The following is a 26,654-nucleotide window of genomic DNA, read 5'->3' as shown; positions in this document are numbered from 1 at the left end:
TATCTCTTCTATCAACCCTATCTGGTATGGATCCCACACTGTTGAGTAGTATTCAAGCAGCGGGCGAACAAGCGTACTGTAATCGGATTGCATTTCCTTAGGATTCTTCCAATGAATCTCAGTCTTGCATCTGCTTTACCGACGATCAACTTCATATGATCATTCCATTTTAAATCACTCCTAATGCGTACTCCCAGATAATTTATGGAATTAACTGCTTCCAGTTGCTGACCTGCTATATTATAGCTAAATGATAAGAGATCTTTCTTTCTTTGTATTCGCAGCACATTACACTTGTCTACATTGAGATTCAATTTGTACGGTACCACTCACCATTTTTCGTTTTATGTGCTAACAGTGGCAGTTTTATATCTAAGATTTCTATTTTGTAATTAAGTTTCCATTAAACCATCCTATTAGTTCTTCTGACTTTTCTTTTCTTCGAATGGATTGGAAACTAAGTAACAGAAATGTAAGAAGGAGGCAAAGACAAAAGGCCAGAAATGAATAAAATTAACTGAATGCATAAGTCGAGTTCATGAACCTTCCCCATTGCGACCAGTATTCTACTTCTTGTTGCATCTCTCCCTTCATAAGGAATTCTGTACAGTTTTCCTCCCTTTTCGCCTCGAAACGGACAGCCAAAGGCACAGCACTGAGGCATTACTGTGCTTAAAACTTTGAAGATACAGAACACTTCCTATGCTTCACACGTAACGCTTGGGCCCACAGTGGCTGCTAATTTCATGTGACGCGGTTTCAGCCAATCCTGAACTGCGGACGGCGGCAGACGCAGGGGGAAAGGATGACCAAAAAATGTTCAAATGTGTGTGAAATCTTACGGGACTTAACTGCTAAGGTCATCAGTCCCTAAGCTTACACACTACTTATCCTAAATTATCCTAAGGACAAACACAAATATCCATGCCCGAGGGAGGGCTCGAACCTCCGCCGGGACCAGCCTCACAGTCCATGACTGCAGCGCCCCACACCGCTCGGCTAATCCCGCGCGGCAAGGATGACCACACTTTTCCTATACAGAGCTTTAATACAACATCCTGCTTCGGACCGACGTCAGACAAATAGTTCGCAAACCAACATTCATCCACCAACCTTGGATTAAAGATCGCGATCTTAGAGGACGCACAGCTTCACTCGGCCAGTGCCTCACGTTGCCACAGTCATCGCACAGTTTCACAATACGAGGGACGTTCAGTAAGTAACTGAACACATTCTTTCTCTTGGCCAATTTCGGTTGAAAAAATGCGGAAATTGTTGTGGAACATTGTGGAATATTTCCGTTTCAGTCCCTATAGTTCCATGAAGTTCCGATACGTGGCAGCGCTGTACGTAACCCTCAAAATGGCATCTGTGAAGAAGGTGCGTTCGTAGCGGCGAGCTGTCATTGAGTTGTTTTGGGCGGAGAACCAGAGTATTGCAGATATCCATAGGCGGTTGCAGCATATCTACGGAGACCTGGCAGTGAGCAAAGCACGGTGAGTCGTTGGGCGAGACATCTGTCATCATCGCAACAAGGTCGCACAAACCTCTCCGATCTCCTGCGTGCTAGCCGGCCGCGCAAAAGCTGTGACTCCTGCATTGTTGGAACGTGCAGTCACTCTCATTCGAGTTAATCAAAACACATCGCTGACAGCTGGACGTCTCTGGTGTTAGTGTTTAGAAAATTTCATTGGACTGTTCTTCCTCATCCGTCCTACAGCCAGGATCTTGCGTCTTCCAACTATTTAGCACAATGAAGGATGCTCTCCGCGCGAATCAGTACGTGGCTGATGGGAAGATTAGTGATGCAGCTCCGACGTCGACAAATAGTGTGTTGAACGGAGATTATGTTGAAAAACTGGGTTTTGCAGAAAAAAAGTAGGGAATAATATGGTGCACTGGAATCCTCAATAAAACCAACCTCCTTTCAGAAAAAAAAGTGTAGTGCATTACTTATTGCATCCCCTTCGTAGTGCCAAGTGTCGCCGTGTGCGTTAATAACAGAGCTTGTCACCGATACTGTGCTTGAATCTCTCTTGCCACAGGGTTTCACGGTTTGCTGTTCTTTTCTAACTTTTTATCTTTACACTTTCATCCACTTACTAGCTGTTTTGCATTGTTTCGAGCTTGTCGTGACCAGTAGCCACTTCTTCCTTGACATCCTCGAACTTACACGCAAGTATTCTTTTTTCTCGATCTATACTAGATGGCACCCGTGAGATGAAGGAATAGCCTCTGTCTTCCACAAGAAAGCCTTTCTTTATTTGAGCTTCATGACTGGCATTCATATTTTATTACTGGACGTCTGGTATCATTTCCTCACTTCTTCTTTTTCTATCAATGGAGTACGATTGCTACTCTTAGTCTCGCACCTGGGGCTTCAAGTATGAGCACCCTGCTAGAATTCGTCCTGTCTTGTTCCTAATACTGTAATTCGTCCAGTTCAAATGGCTCTGAGCACTATGGGACTTAACATCCGAGGTCATCAGTCCCCTAGAACTTAGAACTACTTAAATCTAACTAACCTAAGGACATCACACACATCCATGCCCGAGGCAGGATTCGAACCTGCGACCGTAGCGGTCGCGCGGTTCCAGACTGAAGCGCCTAGAACCGCTCGGCTACCGCGGCCGGCTGTAATTCGTCTGGAAAGAGCAGAAATTCTATACACGGATACTGTGCTTCAGTCGCGGAAAAACTCAGAGAAGGAACAGACTTACCAAAGATAGCAGGGTACCAGTTCAAGCCGCTGTTAGTAACAAACACTCTACGTTTTATACCCAGGTGAAGGTGTAGATACGGCCTAGCCTTACAGACAGATAGGTGTGTGTGTGTGTGTGTGTGTGTGTGTGTGTGTGTGTGTGTGTGTGTGTGTGTGTGTCTGAGTGAGAGAGAGAGAGAGAGAGAGAGAGAGAGAGAGAGAGAGAGAGAGAGCGGCGGTTCTTCCCGGTTATATGCTACTTTTTGTTGACTACTCCATTTCGTGGGTACTAGCACAAGCCCATGTTTTTGCCGCGTTAAACTGCAAGTAACTTCCAAATATACAATTTCCCACCTTTTCAAGTTTCATGGACAACTTAATTTACCTCCTCGAATGTTTACGGTTGGGTAGAATCTGCTGAGTCACCTGCATGGATGAAGCATCTCTTCACGAACGTCTGCAGCTGGATTGTCGTTCGCGTGTATGTTATACGGCAAACTATCCTGAGCGAGTTTTCTCTTCTTGCTCCTATTTGTTTTCAGGGTGACATATAACCACTGCCCCTGCAGGAAACATTGGAAGATCATTGTTGAGCAGTAATCCATTGTGGCAGCATGCAGCTCTGAACTAATCAAGGCCGCGCAAAGTGGCCGCCCGGTTTGAGGCCTCATGTCACGGACTGCGTGGCCCCTCCCACCGGAGGTTCGAGTCCTCCCTAGGACTTGTGTGTGTGTGTGTGTGTGTGTGTGTGTGTGTGTGTGTGTGTGTCCTTAGCGTAAGTTAGTTGAAGTAGTGTGTAAGTCTAGGGACCCATGACCCAAGCAGTTTGGTACCTTAGGAATTCACACACATTTGAACTAATCGCACCATATGATTGCCGAACTGGTTTCTCTTGCCGTACTACTTCGTTGGACTGAAAGCTCCGCATTTTCGCCGGTCTGTGCTTGTTCCTTAATCTGCTGCTGGTGGTAACTTCGTCCTTTTTTAACATTATTCATCATTCCAAGTCTTCCTTTTCCTTTCCCTCTCTTTCTGCAACCTCTCCTTCTATGACTCCACGCTGCAGCCAGTTTCATCGTAGTATATATCCCAGCCAAGAAACATTCCTCATTTCTATCATGTCCACTAGGTTTATTTCCTTTCCTATTGTTAAAAGTATTATTTCGCTTGTCAGTCTATCAACCCATCTCACGTTTAGCATTTTCTTCACAACTTTATTTTAAAACTACCGAAGTATTTTTCCTCTTTTTTTAAACTAAGCAAGTTTTCCTGCTCTTATTTTGTGGCTATCGATTATTGGTTGCCACGCCATACTACACCACAGACAAAACACTTGGCATATCTATTTCTTTACTGTATCGGAATTTTCGTTGTTGTCAACAAAACTTTCCCTTTTTCAAAGATCTTTTACCCACAGATATTCTGCGTCTTATTTCCTCGACACAGCTTTTGTCTCTGACCAAACTTCAGACGTACTTAACAGATCTTACTAGTTCCAAAGTCTTTCCTTCCAACGACATTTTGCCGGGACGTTAATGTCTAAGGATTATCGTCACTTTTCTGCACTGCCTGAGAAAAAATGTGAAGTGCGCAGAAGAAATTGTCGGATGTTATTGTAACTTCATATACGTACACACCTTCGGCAGGTACGTAAATTCTCTGTGACTGGTAGAACGGCCGCCACAGCGTTTAGTGTTGCTATTAGGCCTAGTACGGTATATAAGGGATGTGAGCAGTGTCAGATGTTGAGTGCTCCCTGTGGAAAGCGCAGATGTGCTCCGTACTCGTATGTGACAGCACTGTCAGCACCTGACAATATTGAAATTTCTCTTAATTAGAGGTAGGAAGGAGACATCTGTATTTGCTTTCAAGAAACTTTTAATAGCCAACAAGCAAAGTTTATTAAAAGCAAATACAAAAAAAAAATGGTTCAAATGGCTCTGAGCACTATGGAACTTTACTTCTGAGGTCATCAGTCCCCTAGTACTTAGAACTACTTACACCTAACTAACCTAAGGACACCACACACATCCATGCCCGAGGCAGGAATCGAACCTGCGACCGTAGCGGTCGCGCGGTTCCAGGCTGTAGAGCCTAGAACCGCCCGGCCACCACGGCCGGCAAAGCAAATACAAATCGCACTGAAAGAAACTCAATGATTGTACATGTATTCTATGTAAATGCATCACGTTACAGATCAGAACATGATAGTCTTAACTGTTGAAGAGTATTGCATGCCATGTTGCCTATTAAAAGTTTCCTCGGCACCTGACAGTTTGGAAAGAGGTCTGATTGTGGATATCCGCTAGGCAGGTTGGTCAAATGGAATCCCTGAAACATTCTGAGACATCCTGTACCACTGGTCGGAGCCTAGCCTGACTACAGAATTACCATCGCATGCGTGGGGTACCATTAACACCCCAACACAGACAGCTTCGTTTGGGATGGTGCCCTGAAGGGGATTATGGCCTGCTGATGAATGGCGTCGCATTGTCTTTAGTTATCGCGGTTCCGCACTACCTCGCATAGCGCCGAGTATAGCGGCGACTTGGGAAGATGTACTATATTACTCCAATGTTTTGGAGAGGGACAGTGGTTTCACTGCTGCCGTCATGTGTTGGAGCCATAGAGTATTACTTCAGGTCACGGGTGCTAAAGTTGGAGAGAATTCTGCCGGCTCAGTGGAACGACACGGACACCCTGCGTCCTCATGCGATACCTCTCATGCATCATCATCTTGATGCCATTTTTCAACTGAACAATACTCGTGCACATATGTCATGCATCTCGATGAACAGTCGGTGTGATGTTGAGATACTTCCATGTCCAGCCAGATTCCTAGACCTGTCCGCGATAGAACATGTGTTGGGCCAACTCGGACAACTTCATCCCAGAGCCATTATTCGGGATGTCAAGGACCAGTTACTAGAGTTGTGGGCCAGTTTGTATCAGGAGAGGATACAACGGTTTAGTATACTCTTCAGTCTGAATCAGTTCATGCATCCAAGCCAGAGTGATTGCGAGATCTTAATAGTAAGTGGTCTCGCAGTGTCAAGTTTTCTGTAAATTGTCTTGCTTTTGTAATCACTTAAATAACATCCCATACCATCTCATCCCGGGAAGTTTCATTTCGTTTCCCCCTCCACTTTTGTGAGGCGGTGACTATTTATCCTACACGCGGCTCTTGTAATATCTGTAACCTTTGGCACTGTGTTGCCTGCGTTGCCTCAGCCGGTTTCTACCTGCCCAGGCACGGACCAATGCCAGAAAATGCTCACCTAGATTATCTGCACATTGACGGTAACTTAGGTACAGAATAGCAATCGAAAACAATAGAACGTGAGGCGGCCATCTATTAACTGCAAGCTGTAGTGTCTGTACGATACAGCTCTAAATCGCGACAGGGTAGCCTCGTACTGCGCCATAAATCATCATTACGCACATTCACAGGTGTCGACAGGCTCTGGTAGTGATTAGAAGGTCCGGCCGCGCCAGCGTGTCAGAGTGTTTTGTAATTGCCTTTAGTGCCGGCCGGGCATCGATTCATACCGCGCGCCCTCGCAGCCCTAATGTGTTTGCGAGCCAGCCAGTGCCGACAGCAAGCCAGTCCCAGGCGTCAACATTAGCGCGTGGCGTCGTGGCCGGGTCAATGCCACCCCCGCCGCCTAATTGCACGACTGAGCGGCGGTGCCGGCTGCCCACAGCCGCGAGTCCAGACAAGGCGTGCCTCGTGAAAGTAAAAGCCCTTCCAAATGATGGCCGCTTTCGTCGGGCACTCGGGCACGCGAAGTGGTCAGGCGACGACACAAATAACGAGAGGGTATATCATTCACGCAACCAAAACGCTCTCAATTGTTGCCGTCGGGCTGCAGTCTGCACGACTCCGAACATAAATTAGTCCGCGCATACTGCCATAAACAGGAGCGAATGTGGCCTAACTACCATGGCCGAGTCGTCCGCTGTCACAGTGGCCAGCCAGGGGCATGGTAAGAGGAAACTTCCTTATAAGCACGCGCAACACGAGTAGCGCAGTTCTTGCGCAAACATCAACCACCTCATTGTTCCCCCGAGTCATTACGACTTCAATTATGACACCAATGTGAAACTACAGGTTACCCAACGGTGTAAAGCAAACATTAATCCTTTAAGTGTCGCTGCTAAATACCGAGTGGTTATAATTAAAGTGTAGCTGTTCACAGATTTGCAGTGCGGGCTTCCACTATCGTATAACAGCGAAACTCCGTAGATATTATAATAGCCTTAATGCGGAACGGATTTACGCTGAAAAAAATAGTTCCAATTTTTGGCCACCAGGTGCAAATGTTTTTGTATGTCCATCCTCTTAGCAGGACGTCTCTGGGACGAGGGCCGTTTACTATCGTGACAGAAAATAGAACACCTACAGCCGTTCTTATGATTTTATTTTATTTTGTCGCTACCAGTTTCGACGCTTCATTGCGTCATCTTCAGCCTGTTTTGATGCGGTACAGGTTTATACGATTCCCATGCATAACCCATCAGTTGCCAGTATTACTGGATTCGCAGATAATGTGTCAGCACTCCAACCGTGGTTGGAAGATGACGCAATGAAGCGTGGAAATTGGTAGCGACAAAATAAAATAAAACCATAAAAATGGCTGTAGGTGTTTTATTTTTTGTGACGAGGTGCAAATGTGTCGTTGTGAATGCAAGAAAGACGTATCGAAACGTTTCCACTTGTAATGGATTGGGAACGCGACGTGGGTAGACAAGGTCAAACAAGTCAGAAAGGCATAATGTTCATTTTATTAGTAACAGCCGCTTACACAATTTGTTCAGTATGAGCACCGGAGACGTCGACGAGGTGCCGCATCCGTAAAATGAAGTGATCGACAGTTGCCCGCACCAGTTCCGGTGGAATCTGAGCAACGCGCTCCTGTGTACTAGCCTTCAGATCAGGTAGAGGCGAAACGTGACCCTGGTAAATGAGTTCTTTAAGATATCCCTAGAACCGAAAGTCACATAAATTCGGATCAGGTGATCTTGTGGGCCAAGCACCTGGAAAATCTCTGGAGATAACACGTTCGTGGGTGGTTGCATTACGCAGATCTTTCACCGGGCGAACGACATAAGGCGTTGCCCCATCTTGCATGCAAATAGTTGTTTCCACACAGTTGCGCTCTTTCAAAGTGGGAATCACAATCTGTACAAGGGCATCTCGATAACGTGTGTGTATCCTCTTAAAAAAGAACGAACCGAGAATAAAGGTGCTTGAGAATCTGTATCACACAATCACATACGACGAGTGCACTGGCGCTTTGCCCAACTCGCGGTTTATCAGTTACCCCACATTCGGCAGTTCTCTGAACTCACAGCACCCTATAGTGCAAAGATGGCTCATCACTCCATAGAATATTGGCCGGTCATAAGTAACGAATGTCGATCCGTGCCAGAAACAGAAAAGCAAAGTTGTGCTGCATCGACCCGATCTTGTACGGGTACCAGTGTAAAATAGACCGCGAAACTTACCGTACCGTTGACCATGGGCTGGACGAGCACTACCACTACCCACGACACGTGCTGCATGGTCACTTCCAGCAACGGCAACATCGTCAATAACTTCCACCAGGATAGGACGCCTTCTGCTTCCAGGCGCCACACCAAGCTTACCCGTGTTTTCGAATTTCATTATAACCATCTTTAAACCGTTTAATGACATGGGGCCACTCCTCAGACCTTTCAGTCGGCGATACTCTCTCAGTCAAGACCACCTACAATAAATCAGAGCCTAAGGCAGATATCGACAGTTGACAACATGGCGACAATCGTGAGGGAAAACGAACCAGGGTGCTTGCGTTTCCGTAACGTGTGTGTAACAATGTTATCAGTGACGTTCAAGCGATTACTAGCTAAAGCATTTATTACTACCTGTTATTTATGCTATATGCTGTGAATGTCATCACAAGTGCTACGCTAATATTTATTTTCTAGATTCTTTAGTACGTTCGTCATAATTGAAAGTGTAAACTGTTCTTGTGATGGCTCGTAGCTGCTGTGTACCAGGATGTAAATCCAATTATGGCAAAACATAACGATACTTCAACATTTAAGTTTCCCAAAGAAACAGAATTGGAGAACAAATGGATTAAACTAATTCATAGAGACAATATATTAAACATTTTGAACCTGAGTTTGTGGTTAGGGAAGACATTTTTCCTATGGAAAATAGTGAACTCATACTTGTGCCACGAAAAGTACTAAAACTAACAAATGATGCAATTCCAACTATCTTTCCTGATCAACCTTCTTATCACACACATCAGTTCCTAAGGAAAGGAAGAATCTTGAAGAACGTGTTCAACAGCTACTGGAACGTGATGGGTGTAGTTTCAGTAATTGGTGCGAAAATGACAATATATCTTTCAGCATTTTAAAGGCGAAGTGCAGAAAAGGAATGTTTATCCATTTACATTTTTAGTAAAGGATGACTACGTGTCTTTTATTAAATTTAAGAATGATTCAGTCAGTGATGTACCATTAGTTTCAGTTTGCTTTAAGATATCAAGTTCCTTGGAAGTAAAATTGTTTCGCAAAAACGTGGTTTACCTACAGAAACCTTGAAATGAATATTACAGTCTAGGGAGCAAGAGACAAATGGACAAAATTCGACAATCTGGTGAGTCACATAATGGTTTCACAGATAGCTCTATTGGTAAATTCTCTCGCTGTTGATGAGAATATTTCAGATACTACAAGAGCAGGTATAATGCAGATTTTCATGGCAACGTCTTTACATTCTGATTATAAAGAAGTAATAGCTCCCTTTCCTGTAAAAAATGTTAATTCTGATACACAACTGAAAAGACAATTGATGTATTAAAGATAATGCATGAGCTTGGATATGATGTAATATGTCTGGTAACAGAAAGCCACAACACTAATAGGAAAATGTAGCAGCTTACGTGTGGTGGCACTTTACAGCCATGTATTACAAAACCAACTGCTACATCCAGATCTCTCTTTCTTCTGTTTGACTGTGAGCGCTTGCTTGATTGTATCAGATATAACTGGTTGAATGGAAAAAAATGAATCATACATAATGCCAAATATTGAGGAAACATTTGCTTTCATTAATGACTTTCTACACAGCGATGAAGGGAATGCTGCATGTGAATATAATCTCAGTGAAGCAAAATTTTCAGATTTCATTCTGAGAAAAATAAACTTCTGATATTTGCCCCAAAGCTAGCGAGAAAGGCAGTATATCCAACTTCTACTGAGAGACAGAATGTTTCCCTTGCTCTCAGTGTTTTTTTTTCTAAAAATGTGGCAGTGCAAGAAATTTTGAAAGGTCAGGGGATTGAGATTTCTGATGGCACTATTCAGTTTTTAAAATTAATCAATAAACAGTGAGCAATTTCAGTCTGGAACCGCGCGATCGCTACGGTCGCAGGTTCGAATCCTGCCTCGAGCATGGATGTGTGTAATGTCCTTAGGTTAGTTAGGTTTAAGTAGTTCTAAGTTCTAGGGGACTGATGACCTCAGATGTTAAGTCCCATAGTGCTCAGAACGATTTTTTTTTATTTCGTGACTCCACTGGTAGAACCATAGAACCAAACAACAAGAAGGTTAGTAAGGGAAGATAGAGTGGAAAATCCTCCCCCCCCCCCCCCCCCTACTCAACCACCACTACAAAAAGATAATACGAGTACGAATGGCTTCCCAAATGTAGGCGGAAACGATAAGGAAACAGCATTCCTCTCATTTACACACTCACACAGCAAAGTCTGCAGCCCTGCGTTCATCATCGTACTGCTTAGTGCAAGCCTTGCCGGGATTTTCGTTCCCACAGAACGCTCGGTCTCTTCAAGTGCAGCTGAGTCTGCCCTGCGCTCCGGCTTCCCCCAGCACTGCGCTATTCCAAACAGGTGGGTGAGTGAGACCGCTATATGACGGAGACTGGACACGCAGGAAACTTAGGAAGACGTGTTTGGAACACAGCGCAACCACTTCTACGAGGCGAATATTGCAGCATTCCTTTTGTTTATTTTCCACTTCTTATTTTATTGCTAAATCAATATTTTTATTACTTGATTAAAGAAGTACTTTACATAGTTGTAACACAGTGAGCAGAACTACAAAATGCATCACACACGGGTATTTAAAATTAAGTTGCTATGTTTATAAATTTATACATACTTGGATTTTATAATTAGTAATATATCTGGAACTGTTGAGGAAAAAAAAAAAAAAAAAAAAAGAAAGAAAAGAAAACAAAGTTCGCAGTCATGTTTCGATCAAACACTGAAAGCGTCTGTCTGTGCAGTCTACAATATTGCTCTTGGGATAACATCTTAAACTGCAAAAGTCTTGTAAATTCCTGGTTTGGACAAACCGGTCACTGACCTGAATGCTACCCTGTACATCGGTTATCTAAGGTTGGATGTAATGAGGCACATTAGCAGCCAAACGCGAGAATGGTATGGCACATAAATCGACGTCCGTCTTCAGTCGTGCAATGACTGGCAATTTCTTTGAGAACTCATAACCATATTTTCGAATTAGTGAAATGTAGTCAGTCCTGTTAGGTCCACATATGCCTGCCTTCAGTTACAGGAAATGTTCCATGTTATAAATTGAAGCTGGTTTTTCCAAAAGATTATTTTCTTGTTCGATAGTATCAGTCCTGTCCACCGTATCCGTTACCAAACAATCCCCAAGTGCATCACATCGTCTTTATGGCTAGTTTGGAATGACAGTTCAATAAATCTTTTTCCAGCTCACAGTAGTGCGATAGCATATGAAACACTTTGCACGTGTTTAAACGATACGAAAATTAGGGTACTTTTTTCTTTCTCGGAATAGTGCGTAGAAGCCATTGCATTCACAAATGCAGAATCTGTATTTTACACAAGCAGCATTATCACCAAACTGCTTAGCTTTGCTCTAGCGGCCTTCGTTTCCCTCTTCCTCTCTCCCCTCTCCACACTTGCCGCAGCGGTCGCAGCGCTAGGCAGGAACGCAGGTAATGCTTCGGTTTTAAACAAGATAATTATGATAAAAAGTTTCGCTACTTGAGCCAGTGTAGATGGAAAACTGTGTAGGAATGATGTTCAGATAGTGCGCTGCAGGATTTGCCTTGTAATAGTGTTAAGTCATGACCTGCCGTAAGGCGCCGGTACAGCTACGGCGATGTAGGGTTGAAATACAAGTATCAGTGTCCATTACAGATGCAGACAGTCGACATGCGTCTGGACGAGGTGAGCTGGGCTTTACTCGCAAAGCTGTTTTATCACAACAAGGACAAAAGTGCCGCTGCTCTTCTCGAGTATCGACACATTAAAGTAAGAACGTGACTTGGAAGTTCGAAGAAATTTCTCCTGCGAGTGGTCGACTGCCAGCTGTGCCACAAATTGATGAAGAAGTTACTGTTGCCATAGCTGAGATGCTGGACATGTGCGTTCTTCAGGCAGTGCACGAGCTGCGGCATGACAGCTGAACATTCCATGGTCTAATATGTCACTTGAGATGTCTCGGGCACCAGCGGAGCAATCTCCAGTGCTATTCCAGGCTATCGAGGATGCAGATGGTCGTCACACAGGCGGGCGGCATGTTAGCAACTTGGAACATAGACATGGTATATAATGAACAAATGTTACCCTCCCATGTAACGGAGCAGCGCGCTTCGTTACATGATCATTTAGTAATCGCGAAAGCGTTACGGAGATGACAGATAAACTTCAGTGGAAGTCTCTGCAAGAGAGACGCTCAGTAGCTCGGTACGGGCTTTTGTTAAAGTTTCGAGAACATACGTTCACCGAGGAGTCAAGTAGATATTGCTCCCTCCTACGTATATCTCGCGAAGAGACCATGAGGATACAATCAGAGAGATTAGAGCCCACACAGAGGCATAGCGACAATCCTTCTTTCCACGAACAATACGAGACTGGAACAGAAGGGAGAACCGATAGAAGTACTCAAAGTACCCTCCGCCGCACTCCATCAGGTGGCTTGCGGAGTATGGCTGTAAACGTAGATGTAGATGTGGTAATTAAAATGCACTTCTTTCAATAGTATCTTATTTATTTCTCTTCCGCATGTCCTTACAAATTTTTACACGAAGTTTCATTGCCCTACGATCACTTGGCGTTCGCGGGTGCCCCCACAAGCAGCGGAAGTTTCATTGTAACCACCCTCTACTGCGTAAATTATACCGTTATCAACGTTGTGAGACTTCCTCTCACGTAATCTCCATACACACACACATCAGACACAACTCTTACATAGCCACAGGCGCTGAAGCCGCCCCGTCGGATATTCCAGCCAACAAAGCCGTACAACATATACTTTTTTACATTATTCCGGCCTTCGTTGATATCTGTGGCCTGTTAAAACTGGTGATTACAAGAAGTTATTTTTGCGGGAGGGGGGGGGGATGTGATGGGGGGGGGGGGGGGGGGAGTGAGAGACGTTAACAAACAAATCTTCTCCGCAAACGGTCCCTTGATCCGTGCCTGACCACGAAAGTGGCCCTATGAACTTTGATTTACATTGAACGAAGACAATGTGTGAGTTTTTCGACCTTCACTTGGGAGGGTACAGGAAATACGGCTGCGTATTTACGGAAATTCCGCACGGACGAAAGTCCTGATTTTGTAATCAGCTAGGAAAGTGGAGACGGCGTTGCGGAGAGCAACGAACCCACGCGGCGGCTAGGCTGCGGCGACGCGTAACACGGTAACGGGCCCGTGCGCAAAACCGCACAACCAGGGGGGAGCCGACGTGCGCGGTGGCGGTGCGACGCTACGCGAACTGACGTGACGGGCCGGGACGCGCCGCGTCGGGGGCAAAAAGCCGCGATGCACTGCCGGGACGGGTCGGCGGTCCGCGCCGGATGCCGCCTGCCCCTCGTGCCGGCCGCACTGACCACAAGCAAACTTGCGGTCCAGAGCTGCGCTAAATGGAAAGAAGTGCGTTAAGCGACAAGTTAACTGCGGCTACTTTGCCGAGGCTAGGCCAAACTCTGTGAAGAAACCAGAATGAAGTAATGGGCTTTATTTGCTCAGTGCGGTCGACGCAATCGAAAGGCGTTAAAGTGACTCGCAATGCCGTCACTGACTACGTCTATGAGGCGTGCGTACCACTCTTAAATGTGGCTGCAACATGCGGTCGTGCATTATCCTGCTGAAATAGAGGGTTTCGCAGGGATCGAATGAAGGGTAGAGCCACGGGTCGTAACACATCTGAAATGTAACGTCCACTGTTCAAAGTGCCGTCAGTGCGAAAAAGAGGTGACCGAGACGTGTAACCAATGGCACCCCATACCATCACGCCGGGTGATACGCCAGTATGGCGATGACGAATACACGCTTCCAATGTGCGCTCACCGCGATGTTGCCAAACACCGATGCGACCATCATGATGCTGTAAACAGAACCTGGATTCACCCGAAAAAATGACGTTTTGCCATTCGTGCACCCAGATTCGTCGTTGAGTACACTATCGCAGGCGCTCCTGTCTGTGATGCAGCGTCAAGGGTAACCGCAGCCGTGGTCTCCGAGCCGATAGTCCATGCTGCTGCAAACTTCGTCGAACTGTTCGTGCAGATGGTTGTTGTCTTGCAAACGTCCCCATCTGTTGACTCAGGGATCGAGACGTGACAGAACGATCTGTTACAGCCATGCGGATAAGATGCCTGTCATCTCGGCTGCTAGTGATACGAGGCCGTTGGGATCCAGTACGGCGTTCCGTATTACCCTCCTGAACCCACCGATTCCATATTCTGCTAACAGTCATTGGACCTCGACCAACGCGAGCAGAAATGTCGCGATACAATAAACCGCAATCGTGATAGGCTACAGTCCGACCTTTATCAAAGTCGGAAACGTGATGGTACGCATTTCTCCTCCATACACGAGGCATCACAACAACGTTTCACCAGGCAACACCGGTCAACTGCTGTTTGTGTATGAGAAATCGGTTGGAAACTTTCCTCATGTCAGCACGTTGTAGGTGTCGTCACCGGCGCCAACATTGTGTGAATGCTCTGAAAAGCTAATAATTTGCGTAGCACAGCATCTTCTTCCTGTCGGTTAAATTTCGCGTCTGTAATACGTCATCTTCGTGGTGTAGCAATTTTAATGGCCAGAAGTGTACGTATAACGCCTACCTACAGACGCTATACACTGAGGTGATGTAAGTCATGGGATACCTCCTAATATTGTGTCGATCTCCTTTTGCCGGGTACAGTGCAGCAACTCGACGTCGCTGCAAGTCCCCAGCAGAAATATTGAGGCATGCTGCCTCCATAGCCGTCCGTAACAGCGAAAGTGTTGCGCTGAAGGATTTTGTGCACGAACTGACCTTATGGTGGGCGATCTGTGTGGCCAAATGATGCACTCTACTTGTCCACAACGTTATTCAAAGCCAAACGCGAACAATTGCGGCCCGGTGAAAGGCGCGCACTGTCATTCATATAAATCGCATCGTTGAATGGCTGCAAATGGGTCTCCAAGCAGCCGAACATAACCATTTCCAGCCAATGATCGGTTCAGCTGGTCCAGAGGACCCAGTCCATTCCATATATACACTGCCCACACCATTATGGAACCACTAAGACCTTGCACAGTACGTTGTCTGACAATCTAGGTCCATGGCTTCCTGGGGTCTGCGCCACACTCCAACCCTACTGTCAGCTATTACCAACTGAAATACGGATTCAACTGACCACGCCACGGTTTGCCAGTCATCTAGGGTCCAACCGATATAGTCAAGAGCCCAGGACAGGTGCTGCACGTGATATCGTGCTGTTAGCAAAGGCACATGCGTCGGTCGTCTGCTGCCATAGCCCCGACCCACACTTATTTCTGCGGTTATTTCACGCAGTGTTGCCTGTCTGTTAGCACTGACAACTCTATGCAAACGTCGCCGCACTCGCACTTTCAAGTGAAGGCCGTCGGCCACTGCGTGGTTCGTGGTGCGAGGTAGTGCCTGAAACGTGGTGTTCACGGAACACTCTTGACACTGTGAATCTCTGAATTCTAAACACCCAAGCGATTTCCGAATATAGTGTCCCGTGCGCCTAGGTCCAACCACCGTTCCGCGTACAAAGACTTAACTTCCGTCGTGCGGCCATAATCATGACAGAAACCTTTTCACATGAATCGCCTGAGTACAATTGATAGCTCCGCTAATGCACTGTCTCTTCCTATTTTCGTACGCGATACTACCGCCATCTGTATATGTGCATATCGCAGTCGCATGACTCCTGTCATTGTAGCGTAACGGATGCACTCGTCCGAGCGTTAAATACGTACAGTGTGATTCCTTTTCTGTCTTTAAAACACGCGAAAGTGATCGAAAATCATTGACAGGTTATAGAAGTTGATAAAGGAAACATTATGAGCGATGGAATATTAAAAAATAGGTTAGATCCTCTAACCACGACCGTCCTAATGTGCATGACGAAGGGCTAAGTGGGTGACTATCTGTTGTACTGAAGACTTGGTGCAGACAGTTCATGCAAAAGTCCAACAAACAAGCCGCTTTCCGATTTCGTTTTTACTTAATGAGTTATCTCTTGGATCAAGAAGTGTTCCGTTCGAAATTCTTACAGATCATTCAAACTGCAGGAAGCTGTTGTGCATTCGTTGAGTTCCGAAATTGTGACCGAGCTACACAAAACCAATCAAAGAAGGTGCTGAATTTTTAGTTTAAATCGACACTGGATACCAAACATCCATGGAATGACCGACCAACAGAAACTGAAGCGAACAATTTCATCCTGAGAAAAAAAGATTCACTGTGTTTTGCAATAGGCAAGGCGTGTTGCTTGTGGAATTTTTACACCAACTTAACATAAACAATTCTGAGAAGTAGTGGGAGAGCTTCACCCTGTGCTGCCGGCCGTGGTGGCCGAGCGGTTCTAGGCGCTACAGTCTGGAACCGCGTGACCGCTATGGTCGCAGGTTCGAATCCTGCCTCGGGCATGGCTGTGTGTGATGTCGTTAGGTTAGTTAGGTTTAAGTAGTTCTAAGTTCTGGGGGATTGATGACCTCAGATGTTAAGTCCCATAGTGCTCAGAGCCTTTTGAACCATTTGAACAACCCTGTGCTTGCGAACAACTGTTTCACCCTTATACAGCCTCGATATAGAGTCCAGTGATTACAATCGCTTCCTGGACTTTAAAAATAAACATAACAACGGTAATAATTTAGGCGTTCGGCGCTCAGACAAAGACGATGGACATCGAAAGGGCCATTCAGCAGTGGTTGGCAAATAAGAAAGTAGATTTCTCTGAGAATGAAGTAGCCAACAGAATTTGGTTGATAAGTGTCTAGGGAAAATTACGTAAAGGAGAATGTTCAGGAATACACTTTCATGTAATGATAAAACTGTTTGAAAGACGTACTTGTGTTTATTCAATATAAAAATTATACTTAGCTAAAAAACACGCCTGTTAACCGGAGGCAAATGTGCAGTATGTTGTGTAGGATACACGGTGTACCTTCCCTTTATATTCAAGTTCACAGTCTTTAATTTACGTCATCATTCATATAAGTAGCACAGAGTAACACACTCCACGCAACAAGGAGTTGGTTCTCTCTAAACCTTTTCCAAATAACGCAAGTCATGAGATTACAAATTTTATTCCAGTGGTACATTACAAAAACTGGAGAAGCATCCGTAATTAGTGTCCCCGAAAAGGTACCGTAGCTAATCCGAATGGACTGCGTGGCATGGAACCAATGACATTAACAGAAAAACCTTCTGTTTTGTCACTGCATTAAATAGCCAGCGTTGCCCCCACATCACCTTTATCTCCAGGTCCACAGCCGCATTAAGTGTCTTCATCTAAGCCATTTTTCCTGGCACAGGCTGTGTTTTGTTTAGACAAACACTTTATTTTATTTCATCCGCTTTGGCATTATCAAGCAATCCAGCGCTGAAAACAGCATCACCATAACATACTAGCCAACAAAGCGACTGTTTTATCTACGAACAAGAAGCAACGAGAGATATGTCAAAGTTACTTATAATGCTCAAAAATACGTTTGTAACCTTCTGTTTTCCAGGCGGCTGACATGAAGCACACGGCAAGTAATTTTTCATTGCTGGGTGCACCGTGAGGTCGTCCTCTTGTTTGTTGGGGACACCAGAGCTGGTTCCCAGAATCTAGCGACTTTCCCAAGAAGACCAGTGTTTTGCAACTCCTGCTGGAAGTAAACTTGCAGCATCTCCTGGCAGGAAGCGGAACTCTCCAGAGGAGTGCTACCCACGGGAGCAGAAAATGGCCAATGAAAATACTTGAATTCTGCTCCTAAGGCTGACTGACTGAAAGGCAATTGCGTGAAGCTATTTGGAGCTCGCGAAATCGAGGTGTCGGCTGGCAGCCTTCGCAGGAGTAGGGGTATAGTTGGTGTTTAAAAGCGTTGAATATTTCTGAAGACGGGGAATAGCAACCCTTCGTGGCCAACTAAGTAATTTTTCCAATACAAAAAGTCCACAAAAACTGGTAAGTGTCTCATCCGTGTAGTAATCTGCTTCATCATTTTCCGGTCTTCTAGATGAGTCTTGCTGTTTAGTGAGTGTGTACGTACTCCACAGGAAAAGACTTCATAGCAGACCATGCAGCCGTTAGATAATTGTAGGCGGTGTTTAACAAAAGAGACAAGCCTGATGAGGTTTAAATGAAGCCAATGAATTACATTTCTTACTTCGAATACTTCAAGTGTGGTGTCTTTTATATGACTTTTACCCTATTATCTATGAGGTGTTATGTCTCTGTGGAGATTAGCAGAGAAAGTTGAGAGGATCCAGCAGGAAGTAGTGTACCGACTCTAAGCGATGTATGAAATTTACTGCCAGATTAAAACTGATTGCCGGACCCAGAGGGGTGCTAGTCTTGCAAGGTTCGTAGGAGAGCTTCTGCGTAGTTTGGAAGGTAGGAGCTGGAAGTACTGGCGGAAGTAAAGCTGTGAGCACGGGTCATGAGTCGTGCTTGGGTAGCTGAGTCCGTACAGCACTTGTCTGCGAAAGGAAAAGATTCCGAGTTCTAGTCTCTGTCCACTACGCAGTTTTAATCCACCAGGAAGTTTCGTGTCAGCGCACACTCCGCTGCAGAATAAAAATTCCATTCTGACTAGCGGTGTATGTTTTCCAATGCCTAGGTCAGACTGGGGAGTGCTTCTGAAAGTAATTAAAATGCTACACGAAATGTGTTATTTACATAGGAATACTGACAATTTTATCACTGTCTCTAGGATCAAAGCGAGAAAGGCAATCCTTGTAAAGGCAGTTTTCTGAAGTTTATCGTTGCCGAGGGTTAATTCGCGCTTCCTAGTCAATCAACAGAGTCATCCTAGCGTAATATATCTCGCGTACCGTACATCGCTAATACAGCGTGGATTCTGGTCCCGTCGTCAGTGAAACTTTTCTTCAGCCTGAATTACGTTGAGTGTTGATACACACAACGGTTGTTGCCATATCGACTACTCTTTTTTGCTTTTTAATATGGCGGCTATCTTACGTTATTTTTCGGAACACTACAACACTCGTCGAGCAAGCATATTACTCTAGTACACCCATTTGCAGACACAAATGAAAACTGTAGATGTTCACATTTTTGTCTGTGACATGTCGTCCGAGAAATAAATTAAAACTATCCCCGCTACGGTCGCAGGTTCGAATCCTGCCTCGGGCATGGATGTTTGTGATGTCCTTAGGTTAGTTGGGTTTAACTAGTTCTAAGTTCTAGGGGACTAATGACCACAGCAGTTGAGTCCCATAGTGCTCAGAGCCATTTGAACCATTAAAACTATCCACAGTTGCCCTGTGAGGACCAAGGTCTTGTGCAGGTTTCCCCTCGTTTCAAGATTAGGCCGAAACCGTAAATCCCCTTCCAAACAATCCTAGTTGGTAAACTTCTCTAGTCCGTCCCAGCTAACTAGGATTTTTGTGGAAAAGAGCCATATTGTACATTGGGCGAGATTTCTAACGACACTCCCTTTCTCCGATCAGCGGATGAAGAGTTTAAAAAGAGTCAACAAAATGTTGACGCACTCCAAACTGCTGTGTCGGTCAAGAGTCGCATCTAAAAAATGTCGTTGGCTCCATGCCTCGCAGGCTGTTCACGGTTTATCATCATTTTTCGTGCAATGGCAGTAAAGATAGCACGTAACTAATTACTTATTGTTTGTTATTCGGTGAGACAATTAAGGGAAACAGTGGAAACGGGACTATCCAGCAAGTGGTTAAATTGACAGAAACAAGATTTTACTGTTGTAGTCAAAAATTCCATTAACGCCCATTTTTAAGCTCCGTACGTTCTTCGTATATTTTAGAGACAGTAAAATACGTAAAACCCGCAATATTCATATTTTTTTATATTTTTAACATCACAGACCTGGTTTTTAAGAAATTAAATCGATGCTACAAAAATATGATTTCACAGTAGAACTATTTCAGTATTTGAAAAGTTCTAAAAATACAACTAATGTGTCCAGCATTAAATTTCTTCAGCATGCTCACAAGTGGGATGAAAGATCTCATAGACTGTATATCTCGTGGTTTCAGTGCAGTGACGTCTCTTCCTTACAGAAACAACTATGCCAGCTCAGATTCATCATCGTATTACCATTTGTTATTTCGTTTGTTCCCAACAAGAGACAGTAGAAGTAGCAGACTGGTGATCTGCTGTTTGGAAAGCAAAATGACTGACGATGGCTCAAATAAATAGGATACAAAATACATCTACGCAACAGCAAGAAGAACACCGCTGAAAAAGAAAGATTTGTTGACACTGAATATAAATTTAAGTGCCAGGAAGTCTTTTCCGGAGGTATTGTCTGGTGTGTAGCCTTATACTGAATTCAACACTGGAAGACTAACAGATTAGACAAGAGGAGAATAGATTCTATTGAAATGTGGCGCTACATAAGAATGCCCAAGAATAGATGGGTAGGTCGTATAACTAATGACGAGGTCCTGCATCGAATCGGGACAAAAATTTTATGGTATAACTTGAGTGAAAGAAGGAATCGATTGATATAATACAGCCTGAGGCATCTAGGAATAGTTAATTTGGTAACGGAGAGAAGTGGGGAGGGTAAAAATTGCAGACAATGAGTAAGATTTGACTACCGTTAGTTCAAGTGGAAGCAGGATACAGTAATTACATAGGCAGAAGAGACTTGTATAGGACCGACTAGCATTGAGAGCTGCATCAAGCCAGTCTTTGGACTGAAGACAACATCAGCAAGACTTGCCCGAACTCCAGAAAGCACTTCTGTGCACGCTGCCAAATTAGAACTGCTATCTGAAAAGATTTAGAGGAGAGTATGGGTTCTTTCCGATACCACAATAGCACTTTGTCATGTAGAATGCAGTAAACTGAACCTCAGACCAAAATTATATTTCGGACTAGGAGTTAATATGGATTCTTACCTACAAGTGAAGCTCTATCAAACACGACATTTGGTTCAAATGGCTCTGAGCAATATGGGTCTTAACTTCTGAGGTCATCAGTCGCCTAGAGCTTACAACTACTTAAACCTAACTAACCTAAGGACATCACACACATCCATGCCCGAGGCAGGATTCGAACCTGCGACCGTAGCGGTTCCAGACTGTAGTGCCTAGATCCACTCGGCCACTCCGGCCGGCAAACGATATTTGAGTAAGCCTGCAAATCGGAAATGTAAGACGCGCCATGAGGCCTGATCGGATGGCCCACTATGCCACAAATTACTATTCCGAATAAAGAAGTTGAAGTCCCAAACCACCAGATTGTTTTATTCGGGTCAGCTACTTGCAAACCTACATATATACTATGTAAACCACTGTGTAGTGCGAGGCAGACAGTACATACCATAGCACCATGTATTAGGGTTTCTTCCTGTTACAATCGCGCTTGGAGCGCGGGAAAAAGGACTGCTCCAATGCTTGTGTAAGCTCTGTAATTAGTCTAATCTTGTCTTTTAAGTCCCTGCAGGGGCTGCACAATATCTCCAGGCTCTTCATGCAATATTGGTTCTTGAAATTTTGTTAGTAGGCCTTCGAGAGAAAATTTGCATTTTTCTTCAATACAAGTTCTTCAACACTTCCCTGATGCTCTCCCGTGAGTCAAGCAAACCTGTGACCATCCGTGCCTCTCTTCTTTGTAAACAATCAATGTCCTACTTAGTAAGGGTCTGACAAACATTGGCAATTTTCTAACATTACTTCAGAGACAAATCAAAAAATGTGTACCGGACCTGGACTATTTCGGCGTATTTTGCTTATGCGGGAAGCGATCCACTCTCTCAAACCCGACAGCACTTCAGAAGACGATCCTCAACCAGCGCCTCCTTCTGTTAGCAGGAGAGACCAACCGCGGGCATTATAAGCACAGGCTGGAGGCAACGGCACAGTGCCTTGGATTGTCCGATCAGCCAAGCGATAAACAAATGAAGTACGAAGAGTTACCGTTGAAAAATGGTTCAAATGGCTCTGAGCACTATGCGACTTAACTTCTGAGGTCATCAGTCGCCTAGAACTTAGAACTAATTAAACCTAACTAACCTAAGGACATCACACACATCCATGCCCGAGGCAGGATTCGAACTTGCGACCGTAGCGGTCGCTCGGTTCCAGACTGAAGCGCCTAGAACCGCACGGCCAACTCGGCCGGCGGTTCCAGTTGAACATCTCGTCGATGTCAGAATCACTGGAATGAAGCACAAGCACAAGCTGGCAATGGCCAAGATGTGATGGACAATACAGAAGCGCCAGCAAACGACACAGTGGTTTAAGATACAACCAATTTTCCACAAGTAAAGGCTTGATACTGATGTCCGTGACGTTCCTGAACCACTTAATACCAAGATGTTTTCTACACGCAAAACTACGTCTCATTTCGTCCCCATTTACGTTCAAATCCCTGTATAATTCCAGCAATGTCAAAAGATGTTACTACTTTCCGATAAAATATGAGCACCAACCAATAGTTATGCCTGTCTCAAAATTCTAGGTAACTTGTAATTAAACTATCTTTGTAGTATCTGCGCCCGTTACACAGTAATAGTGTTTATCCCTTTATTTAAATTTATGTCACATTTGCACGTAATTTCTACTGGTGACTACTTTCGAACGTAGCCGTTCCTTTTCAAACCACGCCTGCACTAAAAGCGCTAATCAAAGCAAAATTCCTGTGACATACTTGGGTAACGTTCACACAACGTCCAAACAACAAATACGCAGTTTTAGTGCAGATCTGATAAATACACATTTTTTGTGCAGATCTGATTTGAAAAGAAATTGCTACGTTTGAAACTAGTCACCTGTATAAATTACACGCAACTGTGACAAATTAAAATAAAGAATTATCAAATCTAAGTTGCTGGTCCTTCTTTAACACAATGTTTGAACTGCATAAAAAAGTGTTTAAGTGTGGATTACCGGATAGGGAAAAAGCTAAAAATCTCTCGATCTGACAATGCGAAAACTGATTTTATTGATCGAAAATTCTCTTAATTTTCGACGTAGCCCCTTTTATTTCAATACAACTCGACCACACTTTTCCTTGTCGAGTTTCATCCATGAGGTGAAATATTGAAAAAATTGCAAAAAATTCATCTACAGCAGCCATAATCTTTTCGTGAAAGGAAACGTTTTCCAGTACAAATTTCATTACGTGTGGGAGTAGAGGAAGTTTCCCCACTGCCGAAGCCTCTTTGTCAGTTCGTGAATTTTTGTGATAAAATACGATTTTCACTCTGCAGCGGTGTGTGCGCTGATATGAAACTTCCTGGCAGATTAAAACTGTGTACTGGACCGGAACTCGAACTCGGTTGTTGATAGAGCGCTTGCCCGCGAAAGGTAAAGGTCCCGAGTTCGAGTCTCAGTCCGGCACACAGTTTTAATCTGCCAGGAAGTTTCATATCAGCGCACACTCCGCTGCAGAGTGAAAATCTCATTCTGGAAACATCCTCCAGGCTGTGACAAAGTCATGTCCCGCAATATTCTTTATTCCAGGAATGCTACTTCTGCAAGCTTCGCAAGAGAGCTTCTGTGAAGTTTGGAAGGTCGGAAGTAAAGCTGTGAGGACGGGTCGTGAGTCGTGCTTGGGTAGCTCTGTTTGTAGTCGGTACGGTAGTTCAACCTGTTCGGCCAGAAAGTCAGTCGCCGTCTGTAACAAAAAAACTGAGTAAATGGATCAACGATGAGATTGAATGGGTGTCATGGGACGTCCGCTCCGAAATGCAACGAACAAACTGAGATTTAAAAAAAGCTGGTAGACCACTTTCCCGCGAAAGGCGAAGGTCCCGACTTCGAGTTTCGGTTCGGGACACAGTTTTAATATCCCACGAAGTTTCAAATACGATTTTCTTGTCTCATGCAATCCAGACGTCTCCTCCCTATTTTCTCCTCCATTTGGTACAGAAAACTTGCTTCGTATTCATCAATTATTCTTTTATCCTGTAAAGCTAATCGATAATAACACTGCCGGACGGTACTGTCAACGTTTCTAGAAGATGATATCCTGTTTCGGTGCAAGGCCAGCTGCGTCAACCCACTGACTTTATAACCTTAATAACTGTTTCGTGTCTGGCATGACGTGGTGGTCCGATACCTGAAGCACAGTAAGATGTCGGCAAAGAGAAGAAAACGCACTGTCACATTCTCTTTAGTGAGAAATTCGTTGTCTATGAGCATCATATTCTACGAAAGTTCTCCAGCTATTCTCCTACATCCACATTCACATAACTACTCTGCAGTTCACACTTTTAGTGTTAGGCAGATGGCCCATAGAACAACTTACGACTATTTCTTGATCGTTCCACTCTCGAATAGGATGTGGGGAAAGCGAACAATTCAGTCTTCCCGTGCTAGCTCCGACCATTTTTTCATTATTACGATGATCATTTGTCTATATGTAGGTGGGAGTCAAAAAATATTTTGACATTTGGCCACGTAAGTTTGTAACCAAATTTTGGTGGAACGATTTCACAGCAACGAAAAAGGCCTTTGTTTTAATGTTTGCGAACCTAAATCGCTTATCATATTCGTGACACTCTCTCATCCATTTCGTAGTAATACAGATCGCGCTGATCTTCTTTGAACTTTTTCGGTGTCCTCTGTCAAACCTATCTGGTAAGGATCCCACATCGCTCAGCAGTTCTCTGATCTGTCATTTTCTAAGTGCTCTGCTAATAAAACGCAGACCGTGGTTCGCCTTCCCCACAATATTTTCTATGTGATCGTTACAATCTAAGATGGTCGTAACTGTAATCCCTAAGTATATAGTAGAATCTACAGCCTTTAAATTTGTGTTATTTACGGTATAACGGAAATTTAAGGAGATTTTTTTTTCTGTACTTCTGTGGAGGATCTCACTCTTTTTATTCTTTAGACTCAACTACCACTTTTCGCACTATCTAGATGTAATGTCTAAGTCTTTTCCAATTCGTTTTGAGCTTCTGATGACTGTAATAGACGGTAAAGACAGTATGACCCGCAAACCTAAGAGGGCTGTTGAGATTGTCTCATGATACGTTTATATAGATTAATAACAGCAAAAGGCAGAAAAACACTCGTACTTCCTTGAAGTCACAGCTCACCCAGTACTATAAACTAGAAAATGATAGAGCAATAAGAAATACCTCTCAATTAGTAGAACATAAAAGAGACATTAAAACCCCTGGCACAGAAATTCTGCTTTCCTTTGATGTTGCAAGTACGTACAGCTGCATCCCTGTTAACGAAACCTTAAAAATAATTCAAGACAACCTGAAAACACACAATCAGCTACCTCATGAGCACCAAGATGAAACAATAAAATTATTACACTTGATAACACAATAAAATTATTTTCAATTCAATCAGGAATACTACATACAAGAAGGAGGTTTACCCATGGATTCACGTACTTCAGAAACATTAGGCAACACTGAACACAAAAACATAAAATTCACAATAGAAGAAGAACAAGAAAACTCATTCAATTTTCTGGACTTAACCATAATAAAAGACAATCAGAAATACACACCTGACATATACTGGAACCCCGCAACAAGTGACACTATCTTAAATGCAACCACACACCACTCACAGATTCACAAACAGGTTGCAATCAGATACATTTTAAACAGATTGAACAGGATTCAGCTAAACATGTTCTGATTAGCAGAAACAGCTGGCCATATCAAAACAAATAGTGTTAAAAATGAACACAAAGAAAGGATGGTAGACAAACTAAACAGAAAATTAAAGACACAAATCGTGAAAAAAACTAACCAAACACTCCAACACATACAACCTGCACTGCTACAAAGAAGTGGCATACAATGACCTACCACAACAAATTCACATAGAAAATAGGTAACATATTCAAAAAACGAGACATAAACATTTCTTACAAAACATACAACTCAATATAAAAGCGCATCAAAAAAACTGAATTAAAACCAGACAGATACCAACAATCTGGTATCTATCAGCTCAGTTGCAGAGATTTTGGAAAGATAAACATTGGAAAGACTGGCAGGACAGTCGACACAAAATATAAAGAACACGTCAGAGCATCAAAATACAGTACAAACCATTCAACGTCTGCAGATCATCTAAAACAAGAAGACCATAGACCAAGCAACACTGAAAAAAAGGAACATCATAAGAATCAGTAATGACAGACACCTCCTCGAGTCGCTGGCCGGAGTGGCCGTGCGGTTCTGTGCGCTACAGTCTGGAGCCGAGCGACCGTTACGGTCGCAGGTTCGAATCCTGCCTCGGGCATGGATGTGTGTGATGTCCTTAGGTTAGTTAGCTTTAATTAGTTCTAAGTTCTTGGCGACTGATGACCTCAGAAGTTGAACCTCCTCGAGTCACTAAAGACAGACACCTCCTCCCTTTCCAAGAAAATTTCCACATGCACAAAGCATTAACACACAATACGCAGTTGCTCAGTGAGAATTGAACATTGGAAACCAGACTCTAT

Source organism: Schistocerca serialis, chromosome 8 (assembly GCF_023864345.2).
Source record: "Schistocerca serialis cubense isolate TAMUIC-IGC-003099 chromosome 8, iqSchSeri2.2, whole genome shotgun sequence".
Taxonomy (NCBI): domain Eukaryota; kingdom Metazoa; phylum Arthropoda; class Insecta; order Orthoptera; family Acrididae; genus Schistocerca; species Schistocerca serialis.
Note: the sequence above shows the minus strand (reverse complement) of the source record.